We start from the raw sequence: 12,648 nt of genomic DNA, 5'->3' as shown, positions 1-12,648 counted from the left end.
TTCAAAAAACGTCATAGTATAGTATGGCATAAAATGTAAAAAGAAATATTGTGGTATATTAAGGCATAAAAGGTCATAAAAATGTCATATCATGGTCAGGAATCAAATGAAATAGTAATGTGAGGCATAAAAATGACAAAAAACATCGTAGTATAGTATGGCATAAAACGTCAAAAAAATATTGTAGTATATTAAGGCCTAAAAGGTCATAAAAACGTCATCGTATGGTCAGGAATCAAATGAAATAGTAATGTGAGGCATAAAAATGACAAAAAACATCATAGTATAGTATGGCATAAAACGTCAAAAAAATATTGCAGTACATTAAGGCCTAAAAGGTCATAAAAATGTCATTGTATGCTAAGTCATCAATTGAAATAGTAACATAAGGCATAAAAATACCAAAAAATGTCATAGTATAGTATGGCCAAAAAAGGTCGAAAATCATCATAGTATAGTATGGCATAAAACGTCAAAAATATAAGGTAGTATATTACGGCATAAAAGGTCATAAAAACGTCATAGTATGGTCAGGAATCAAATCAAATAGTAATGTGAGGCATAAAAATTAGAAAAAACGTCATAGTAATGTGAGGCATAAAAATTAGAAAAAACGTCATAGTATAGTATGGCATAAAACGCCAAAAAAATACTGTAGTATATTAAGGCATAAAAGGACATAAAAACGTCATAGTATCGTCAGGCATTAAGTGAAATGGTAACGTGAGGCATAAAATGATAAAAAAAACGTTATGGTATAGTATGGCATAAAACGTCAAAAAAATATTGTAGTATATTAAGGTAAAAAGTGTCATAAAAATGTCATAGTATGGTCAGGCATCAAATGAAATAGTAATGTGAGGCATAAAAAGACAACAAAAGTCATATTATACTATGGCTTAAAAATGTCAAAAAATGTCATAGTATAGTATGGCATAAAACGTAAAAAAAAAATCATGGTATATTAAGGGATAAAAGGTCATAAAAACGTCATAGTATGGTCAGGAATCAAATGAAATAGTAATGTGAGGCATAAAAATGACAAAAAACGTCATAGTATAGTATGGCATGAAACGTCAAAAAAATATTGTAGTATATTAAGGTAAAAAGTCTCATAAAAATGCCATAGTATGGTCAGGCATCAAATGAAATAGTAATGTGAGGCATAAAAAGACAACAAAAGTCATACTATACTATGGCTTTAAAATGTTAAAAAATGTCATAGTATAGTATGGCATAAAACGTCAAAAAAAATCATAGTATATTAAGGGATAAAAGGTCATAAAAACGTCATAGTATGGTCAGGAATCAAATGAAATAGTAATGTGAGGCATAAAAATGACAAAAAACGTCATAGTATAGTATGGCCAAAAAAGGTCGAAAATCATCATAGTATAGTATGGCATAAAACGTCAAAAATATAAGGTAGTATATTAAGGCATAAAAGGTCATAAAAACGTCATAGTATGGTCAGGAATCAAATCAAATAGTAATGTGAGGCATAAAAATTAGAAAAAACGTCATAGTAATGTGAGGCATAAAAATTAGAAAAAACGTCATAGTATAGTATGGCATAAAACGCCAAAAAATTACTGTAGTATATTAAGGCATAAAAGGACATAAAAACGTCATAGTATCGTCAGGCATTAAGTGAAATGGTAACGTGAGGCATAAAAATGATAAAAAAAAACGTTATGGTATAGTATGGCATAAAACGTCAAAAAAATATTGTAGTATATTAAGGTAAAAAGTGTCATAAAAATGTCATAGTATGGTCAGGCATCAAATGAAATAGTAATGTGAGGCATAAAAAGACAACAAAAGTCATATTATACTATGGCTTAAAAATGTCAAAAAATGTCATAGTATAGTATGGCATAAAACGTAAAAAAAAAATCATGGTATATTAAGGCATAAAAGGTCATAAAAACGTCATAGTATGGTCAGGAATCAAATGAAATAGTAATGTGAGGCATAAAAATGACAAAAAACGTCATAGTATAGTATGGCATGAAACGTCAAAAAAATATTGTAGTATATTAAGGTAAAAAGTCTCATAAAAATGCCATAGTATGGTCAGGCATCAAATGAAATAGTAATGTGAGGCATAAAAAGACAACAAAAGTCATATTATACTATGGCTTAAAAATGTCAAAAAATGTCATAGTATAGTATGGCATAAAACGTAAAAAAAAAATCATGGTATATTAAGGGATAAAAGGTCATAAAAACGTCATAGTATGGTCAGGAATCAAATGAAATAGTAATGTGAGGCATAAAAATGACAAAAAACGTCATAGTATAGTATGGCCAAAAAAGGTCGAAAATCATCATAGTATAGTATGGCATAAAACGTCAAAAATATAAGGTAGTATATTAAGGCATAAAAGGTCATAAAAACGTCATAGTATGGTCAGGAATCAAATCAAATAGTAATGTGAGGCATAAAAATTAGAAAAAACGTCATAGTAATGTGAGGCATAAAAATTAGAAAAAACGTCATAGTATAGTATGGCCAAAAAAGGTCGAAAATCATCATAGTATAGTATGGCATAAAATGTCAAAAATATAAGGTAGTATATTAAGGCATAAAAGGTCATAAAAACGTCATAGTATGGTCAGGAATCAAATCAAATAGTAATGTGAGGCATAAAAATTAGAAAAAACGTCATAGTAATGTGAGGCATAAAAATTAGAAAAAACGTCATAGTATAGTATGGCATAAAACGCCAAAAAAATACTGTAGTATATTAAGGCATAAAAGGACATAAAAACGTCATAGTATCGTCAGGCATTAAGTGAAATGGTAATGTGAGGCATAAAAATGATAAGAAACGTTATGGTATAGTATGGCATAAAACGTCAAAAAAATATCGTAGTATATTAAGGTAAAAAGTGTCATAAAAATGTCATAGTATGGTCAGGCATCAAATGAAATAGCAATGTGAGGCATAAAAAGAAAACAAAAGTCATATTATACTATGGCTTAAAAATGTAAAAAAATGTCATAGTATATTAAGGATAAAAGGTCAAAAAACATCATAGTATAGTATGGCATAAAACGTCAAAAAAAAATCATAATATATTAAGGTATAAAAGGACATAAAAACGTCATAGTATGGCCAGGAATTAAATGAAATGGTAATGTGAGGCATAAAAATGACAAAAAAGTCATAGTATAGTATGGCATAAAACGTCAAAAAAATATTGTAGTATATTAAGGCATAAAAGGTCATAAAAACGTCATAGTATGGTCAGGCATCAAATGAAATGGTATAGTAAGGTATAAAAATGCCAAAAAGCATCATAGTATAGTATGGCATAAAAATTTCAAGAAACGTCATAGTATAGTATGGCATAAAATGTCAAAAAAATATTGTAGTATATTAAGGTATAAAAGGACATAAAAACATCATAGTATGGTCAGGCATTAGGTGAAATGGTAATTTGAGGCATAAAAATACCAAAAACTGTCATAGTATAGTATGGCCTAAAAATGTCAAAAAACATCATAGTATAGTATGGCATAAAACGTCAAAAAAAATATGTAGTATATTAAGGCATAAAAGGTCATAAAAAGGTTCATAGTATGGTCAGGAATCAAATCAAATAGTAATGTGAGGCATACAAATGAGAAAAAATGTCATAGTACAGCATGGCATTAAATATAGAAAAAAACGATAGTACATTAAGGCATAAAAGGTCACAATAATGCCATTGTATGCTAAGTCATCAATTGAAATATTAACATAAGACATAAAAATACCAAAAAATGTCATAGTATAGTATGGCATAAAAATGTCGAAAATCATCATAGTATAGTATGGCATAAAACGTCAAAAAATACTGTAGTATATTAAGGTATAAAAGGACATAAAAACATCATAGTATGGTCAGGCATTAAGTGAAATGGTAATGTGAGGCATAAAAATGACAAAAAAGTCATAGTATAGTATGGCATAAAACGTCAAAAAAATATTGTAGTATATTAAGGCATAAAAGGTCATAAAAACGTCATAGTATGGTCAGGCATCAAATGAAATGGTATAGTAAGGTATAAAAATGCCAAAAAGCATCATAGTATAGTATGGCATAAAAATTTCAAGAAACGTCATAGTATAGTATGGCAAAAACGTCAAAAAAATATTGTGGTATATTAAGGTATAAAAGGACATAAAAACATCATAGTATGGTCAGGCATTAGGTGAAATGGTAATTTGAGGCATAAAAATACAAAAAACTGTCATAGTATAGTATGGCCTAAAAATGTCAAAAAACATCATAGTATAGTATGGCATAAAACGTCAAAAAAATTATGTAGTATATTAAGGCATAAAAGGTCATAAAAAGGTTCATAGTATGGTCAGGAATCAAATCAAATAGTAATGTGAGGCATACAAATGAGAAAAAATGTCATAGTACAGCATGGCATTAAATATAGAAAAAAACGATAGTACATTAAGGCATAAAAGGTCACAATAATGCCATTGTATGCTAAGTCATCAATTGAAATATTAACATAAGACATAAAAATACCAAAAAATGTCATAGTATAGTATGGCATAAAAATGTCGAAAATCATCATAGTATAGTATGGCATAAAACGTCAAAAAATACTGTAGTATATTAAGGTATAAAAGGACATAAAAACATCATAGTATGGTCAGGCATTAAGTGAAATGGTAATGTGAGGCATAAAAATACTAAAAACTGTCATTGTATAGTATGGCCTAAAAATGTCAAAAAACATCATAGTATAGTATGGCATAAAACGTCAAAAAAATATTGTAGTATATTAAGGTAAAAAGTCTCATAAAAATGCCATAGTATGGTCAGGCATCAAATGAAATAGCAATGTGAGGCATAAAAAGACAACAAAAGTCATATTATACTATGGCTTAAAAATGTCAAAAAATGTCATAGTATAGTATGGCATAAAACGTCAAAAAAATATTGTAGTATATTAAGGCATAAAAGGTTATAAAAACGTCATATTATAGTCAGGTATCAAATGAAATAGTAACGTGAGGCTTAAAAATGACAAAAAACATCATAGTATAGTATGGCATAAAACGTCAAAAAAATATTGCAGTACATTAAGGCCTAAAAGGTCATAAAAATGTCATAGTATGGTCAGGAATCAAATCAAATAGTAATGTGAGGCATAAAAATTAGAAAAAACGTCATAGTACAGTATGGCATTAAATATAGAAAAAAACGATAGTACATTAAGGCATAAAAGGACATAAAAACGTCATAGTATCGTCAGGCATCAAATGAAATAGTAACATAAGGCATAAAAATACCAAAAAATGTCATAGTATAGTATGGCCTAAAAATGTCAAAAAACATCATAGTATATAGTATGGCATAAAACCTCAAAAAAATATTGTAGTATATTAACGTAAAAAGTGTCATAAAAATGTCATAGTATGGTCAGGAATCAAATCAAATAGTAATGTGAGGCATAAAAATTAGAAAAAACGTCATAGTAATGTGAGGCATAAAAATTAGAAAAAATGTCATAGTATAGTATGGCATAAAACGTCAAAAAAAATCATTGTATATTAAGGGATAAAAGGTCATAAAAACGTCATAGTATGGTCAGGAATCAAATGAAATAGTAATGAGAGGCATAAAAATGACAAAAAACGTCATAGTATAGTATGGCATGAAACGTCAAAAAAATATTGTAGTATATTAAGGTAAAAAGTCTCATAAAAATGCCATAGTATGGTCAGGCATCAAATGAAATAGTAATGTGAGGCATAAAAAGACAACAAAAGTCATATTATACTATGGCTTAAAAATGTCAAAAAATGTCATAGTATAGTATGGCATAAAACGTCAAAAAAAATCATAGTATATTAAGGATAAAAGGTCATAAAAACGTCATAGTATGGTCAGGAATCAAATGAAATAGTAATGTGAGGCATAAAAATGACAAAAAACGTCATAGTAATGTGAGGCATAAAAATTAGAAAAAACGTCATAGTATAGTATGGCCAAAAAAGGTCGAAAATCATCATAGTATAGTATGGCATAAAATGTCAAAAATATAAGGTAGTATATTAAGGCATAAAAGGTCATAAAAACGTCATAGTATGGTCAGGAATCAAATCAAATAGTAATGTGAGGCATAAAAATTAGAAAAAACGTCATAGTAATGTGAGGAATAAAAATTAGAAAAAACGTCATAGTATAATATGGCATAAAACGCCAAAAAAATACTGTAGTATATTAAGGCATAAAAGGACATAAAAACGTCATATTATAGTCAGGCATTAAGTGAAATAGTAATGTGAGGCATAAAAATTACAAAAAACATCATAGTATAGTATGGCATAAAACGTCAAAAAAATAATGTAGTATATTAAGGCATAAAAGGTCATAAAAAGGGTCATAGTATGGTCAGGAATCAAATCAAATAGTAATGTGAGGCATACAAATGAGAAAAAACGTCATAGTACAGTATGGCATTAAATATAGAAAAAAACGATAGTACATTAAGGCATAAAAGGTCACAATAATGCCATTGTATGCTAAGTCATCAATTGAAATATTAACATAAGACATAAAAATACCAAAAAATGTCATAGTATAGTATGGCATAAAAATTTCGAAAATCATCATAGTATAGTATGGCACAAAACGTCAAAAAATACTGTAGTATATTAAGGTATAAAATGACATAAAAACATCATAGTATGGTCAGGCATTAAGTGAAATGGTAATGTGAGCATAAAAATACTATAAACTGTCATAGTATAGTATGGCCTAAAAATGTCAAAAAACATCATAGTATAGTATGGCATAAAACCTCAAAAAAATATCGTAGTATATTAAGGTAAAAAGTCTCATAAAAATGTCATAGTATGGTCAGGCATCAAATGAAATAGCAATGTGAGGCATAAAAAGACAACAAAAGTCATATTATACTATGGCTTAAAAATGACAAAAAATGTCATAGTATAGTATGGCATAAAATGTCAAAAAAATATTGTAGTATATTAAGGGATAAAAGGTCATAAAAATGTCATAGTATGGTCAGGAATCAAATGAAATAGTAATGTGAGGCATAAAAATGTCGAAAATCATCATAGTATAGTATGGCCTAAAAATGTCAAAAAACATCATAGTATAGTATGGCATAAAATGTCATAGTATAGTATGGCATAAAATGTCAAAAAATATAAGGTAGTATATTAAGGCATAAAAGGTCACAATAATGCCATTGTATGCTAAGTCATCAATTGAAATAGTAACATAAGGCATAAAAGGTCATAAAAATGTCATAGTATAGTATGGCATAAAAATTTCAAGAAACGTCATAGTATAGTATGGCATAAAATGTCAAAAAACATCATAGTATAGTATGGCATAAAATGTCATAGTATGGTCAGGCATTAGGTGAAATGGTAATGTGAGGCATAAAAATACCAAAAACTGTCATAGTATAGTATGGCATAAAATGTCAAAAAATGTCATAGTATAGTATGGCATAAAATGTCATAGTATAGTATGGCACAAAACGTCAAAAATATAAGGTAGTATATTAAGGCCTAAAAGGTCATAAAAATGTCATAGTATAGTATGGCATAAAATGTCATAGTATGGTCAGGCATCAAATGAAATGGTAATGTGAGGCATACAAATGAGAAAAAATGTCATAGTATGGTCAGGCATTAGGTGAAATGGTAATTTGAGGCATAAAAATGATAAGAAACGTTATGGTATAGTATGGCATTAAATATAGAAAAAAACGATAGTACATTAAGGCATAAAAATACCAAAAAATGTCATAGTATAGTATGGCATAAAAATTTCGAAAATCATCATAGTATAGTATGGCATAAAATGTCAAAAAAATATTGTGGTATATTAAGGTAAAAAGTGTCATAAAAATGTCATAGTATAGTATGGCATAAAATGTCAAAAAAATATTGTAGTATATTAAGGTAAAAAGTCTCATAAAAATGTCATAGTATAGTATGGCATAAATCGTCAAAAAATACTGTAGTATATTAAGGTATAAAATGACATAAAAACATCATAGTATAGTATGGCATAAAATGTCAAAAAATGTCATAGTATAGTATGGCATAAAATGTCAAAAAAATATTGTAGTATATTAAGGCATAAAAATACCAAAAACTATCATAGTATAGTATGGCATAAAATGTCAAAAAACATCATAGTATAGTATGGCATAAAACGTAAAAAAAAAATCATGGTATATTAAGGCATAAAAATACCAAAAAATGTCATAGTATAGTATGGCCTAAAAATGTCAAAAAACATCATAGTATAGTATGGCATAAAATGTCATAGTATAGTATGGCATAAAACGTAAAAAAAAAATCATGGTATATTAAGGCATAAAAATACCAAAAAATGTCATAGTATGGTCAGGAATCAAATCAAATAGTAATGTGAGGCATAAAAATTAGAAAAAATGTCATAGTATGGTCAGGAATCAAATCAAATAGTAATGTGAGGCATAAAAATTAGAAAAAACGTCATAGTAATGTGAGGCATAAAAATGACAAAAAACATCATAGTATAGTATGGCATAAAATGTCATAGTATAGTATGGCATAAAATGTCATTGTATGCTAAGTCATCAATTGAAATAGTAACATAAGGCATAAAAATACCAAAAAATGTCATAGTATAGTATGGCCAAAAAAGGTCGAAAATCATCATAGTATAGTATGGCCTAAAAATGTCAAAAAAATATTGTAGTATATTAAGGCATAAAAGGTCATAAAAATGTCATAGTATATTAAGGCATAAAAGGTCATAAAAATGTCATAGTATAGTATGGCATAAAATGTCATAGTATATTAAGGCATAAAAGGTCATAAAAAGGTTCATAGTATGGTCAGGCATCAAATGAAATAGCAATGTGAGGCATAAAAATGATAGTACATTAAGGCATAAAAGGTCATAAAAATGTCATTGTATGCTAAGTCATCAATTGAAATAGTAACATAAGGCATAAAAATACCAAAAACTATCATAGTATAGTATGGCCTAAAAATGTCAAAAAACATCATAGGCATAAAACCTCAAAAAAATATTGTAGTATATTAACGTAAAAAGTGTCATAAAAATGTCATAGTATGGTCAGGCATCAAATGAAATAGCAATGTGAGGCATAAAAAGACAACAAAAGTCATATTATACTATGGCTTAAAAATGTCAAAAAATGTCATAGTATAGTATGGCATAAAACGTAAAAAAAAAATCATGGTATATTAAGGGATAAAAGGTCATAAAAACGTCATAGTATGGTCAGGAATCAAATGAAATAGTAATGTGAGGCATAAAAATGACAAAAAACGTCATAGTATAGTTTGGCATAAAACGTCAAAAAAATATTGTAGTATATTAAGGTAAAAAGTCTCATAAAAATGCCATAGTATGGTCAGGCATCAAATGAAATAGTAATGTGAGGCATAAAAAGACAACAAAAGTCATATTATACTATGGCTTAAAAATGTCAAAAAATGTCATAGTATAGTTTGGCATAAAACGTAAAAAAAAAAAATCATGGTATATTAAGGGATAAAAGGTCATAAAAACGTCATAGTATGGTCAGGAATCAAATCAAATAGTAATGTGAGGCATAAAAATTAGAAAAAACGTCATAGTATAGTATGGCCAAAAAAGGTCGAAAATCATCATAGTATAGTATGGCATAAAACGTCAAAAATATAAGGTAGTATATTAAGGCATAAAAGGTCATAAAAACGTCATAGTATGGTCAGGAATCAAATCAAATAGTAATGTGAGGCATAAAAATTAGAAAAAACGTCATAGTAATGTGAGGCATAAAAATTAGAAAAAACGTCATAGTATAGTATGGCCAAAAAAGGTCGAAAATCATCATAGTATAGTATGGCATAAAATGTCAAAAAATATAAGGTAGTATATTAAGCATAAAAGGTCATAAAAACGTCATAGTATGGTCAGGAATCAAATCAAATAGTAATGTGAGGCATAAAAATTAGAAAAAACGTCATAGTAATGTGAGGCATAAAAATTAGAAAAAACGTCATAGTATAGTATGGCATGAAACGTCAAAAAAATATTGTAGTATATTAAGGCATAAAAGGACATAAAAACGTCATAGTATCGTCAGGCATTAAGTGAAATGGTAATGTGAGGCATAAAAATGATAAGAAACGTTATGGTATAGTATGGCATAAAACGTCAAAAAAATATCGTAGTATATTAAGGTAAAAAGTGTCATAAAAATGTCATAGTATGGTCAGGCATCAAATGAAATAGCAATGTGAGGCATAAAAAGAAAACAAAAGTCATATTATACTATGGCTTAAAAATGTAAAAAAATGTCATAGTATATTAAGGGATAAAAGGTCAAAAAACATCATAGTATAGTATGGCATAAAACGTCAAAAAAAAATCATAATATATTAAGGTATAAAAGGACATAAAAACGTCATAGTATGGCCAGGAATTAAATGAAATGGTAATGTGAGGCATAAAAATGACAAAAAAGTCATAGTATAGTATGGCATAAAACGTCAAAAAAATATTGTAGTATATTAAGGCATAAAAGGTCATAAAAACGTCATAGTATGGTCAGGCATCAAATGAAATGGTATAGTAAGGTATAAAAATGCCAAAAAGCATCATAGTATAGTATGGCATAAAAATTTCAAGAAATGTCATAGTATAGTATGGCATAAAATGTCAAAAAATATTGTGGTATATTAAGGTATAAAAGGACATAAAAACATCATAGTATGGTCAGGCATTAGGTGAAATGGTAATTTGAGGCATAAAAATACCAAAAACTGTCATAGTATAGTATGGCCTAAAAATGTCAAAAAACATCATAGTATAGTATGGCATAAAACGTCAAAAAAATTATGTAGTATATTAAGGCATAAAAGGTCATAAAAAGGTTCATAGTATGGTCAGGAATCAAATCAAATAGTAATGTGAGGCATACAAATGAGAAAAAATGTCATAGTACAGCATGGCATTAAATATAGAAAAAAACGATAGTACATTAAGGCATAAAAGGTCACAATAATGCCATTGTATGCTAAGTCATCAATTGAAATATTAACATAAGACATAAAAATACCAAAAAATGTCATAGTATAGTATGGCATAAAAATGTCGAAAATCATCATAGTATAGTATGGCATAAAACGTCAAAAAATACTGTAGTATATTAAGGTATAAAAGGACATAAAAACATCATAGTATGGTCAGGCATTAAGTGAAATGGTAATGTGAGGCATAAAAATACTAAAAACTCTCATTGTATAGTATGGCCTAAAAATGTCAAAAAACATCATAGTATAGTATGGCATAAAACCTCAAAAAAATATCGTAGTATATTAAGGTAAAAAGTCTCATAAAAATGCCATAGTATGGTCAGGCATCAAATGAAATAGCAATGTGAGGCATAAAAAGACAACAAAAGTCATATTATACTATGGCTTAAAAATGTCAAAAAATGTCATAGTATAGTATGGCATAAAACGTCAAAAAAATATTGTAGTATATTAAGGCATAAAAGGTTATAAAAACGTCATATTATAGTCAGGTATCAAATGAAATAGTAACGTGAGGCTTAAAAATGACAAAAAACATCATAGTATAGTATGGCATAAAACGTCAAAAAAATATTGCAGTACATTAAGGCCTAAAAGGTCATAAAAATGTCATAGTATAGTATGGCATGAAACGTCAAAAAAAATCATAGTATATTAAGGCATAAAAATTAGAAAAAACGTCATAGTACAGTATGGCATTAAATATAGAAAAAAACGATAGTACATTAAGGCATAAAAGGTCATAAAAATGTCATTGTATGCTAAGTCATCAATTGAAATAGTAACATAAGGCATAAAAATACCAAAAAATGTCATAGTATAGTATGGCCTAAAAATGTCAAAAAAACATCATAGTATAGTATGGCATAAAACCTCAAAAAAATATTGTAGTATATTAACGTAAAAAGTGTCATAAAAATGTCATAGTATGGTCAGGAATCAAATCAAATAGTAATGTGAGGCATAAAAATTAGAAAAAACGTCATAGTAATGTGAGGCATAAAAATTAGAAAAAATGTCATAGTATATTATGGCATAAAACGTCAAAAAAAATCATTGTATATTAAGGGATAAAAGGTCATAAAAACGTCATAGTATGGTCAGGAATCAAATGAAATAGTAATGAGAGGCATAAAAATGACAAAAAACGTCATAGTATAGTATGGCATGAAACGTCAAAAAAATATTGTAGTATATTAAGGTAAAAAGTCTCATAAAAATGCCATAGTATGGTCAGGCATCAAATGAAATAGTAATGTGAGGCATAAAAAGACAACAAAAGTCATATTATACTATGGCTTAAAAATGTCAAAAAATGTCATAGTATAGTATGGCATAAAACGTCAAAAAAAATCATAGTATATTAAGGGATAAAAGGTCATAAAAACGTCATAGTATGGTCAGGAATCAAATGAAATAGTAATGTGAGGCATAAAAATGACAAAAAACGTCATAGTAATGTGAGGCATAAAAATTAGAAAAAACGTCATAGTATAGTATGGCCAAAAAAGGTCGAAAATCATCATAGTATAGTATGGCATAAAATGTC

The sequence above is a fragment of the Seriola aureovittata genome, chromosome 7 (assembly GCF_021018895.1).
Source record: "Seriola aureovittata isolate HTS-2021-v1 ecotype China chromosome 7, ASM2101889v1, whole genome shotgun sequence".
Classification (NCBI taxonomy): domain Eukaryota; kingdom Metazoa; phylum Chordata; class Actinopteri; order Carangiformes; family Carangidae; genus Seriola; species Seriola aureovittata.
This window is presented reverse-complemented; position numbering follows the sequence as displayed.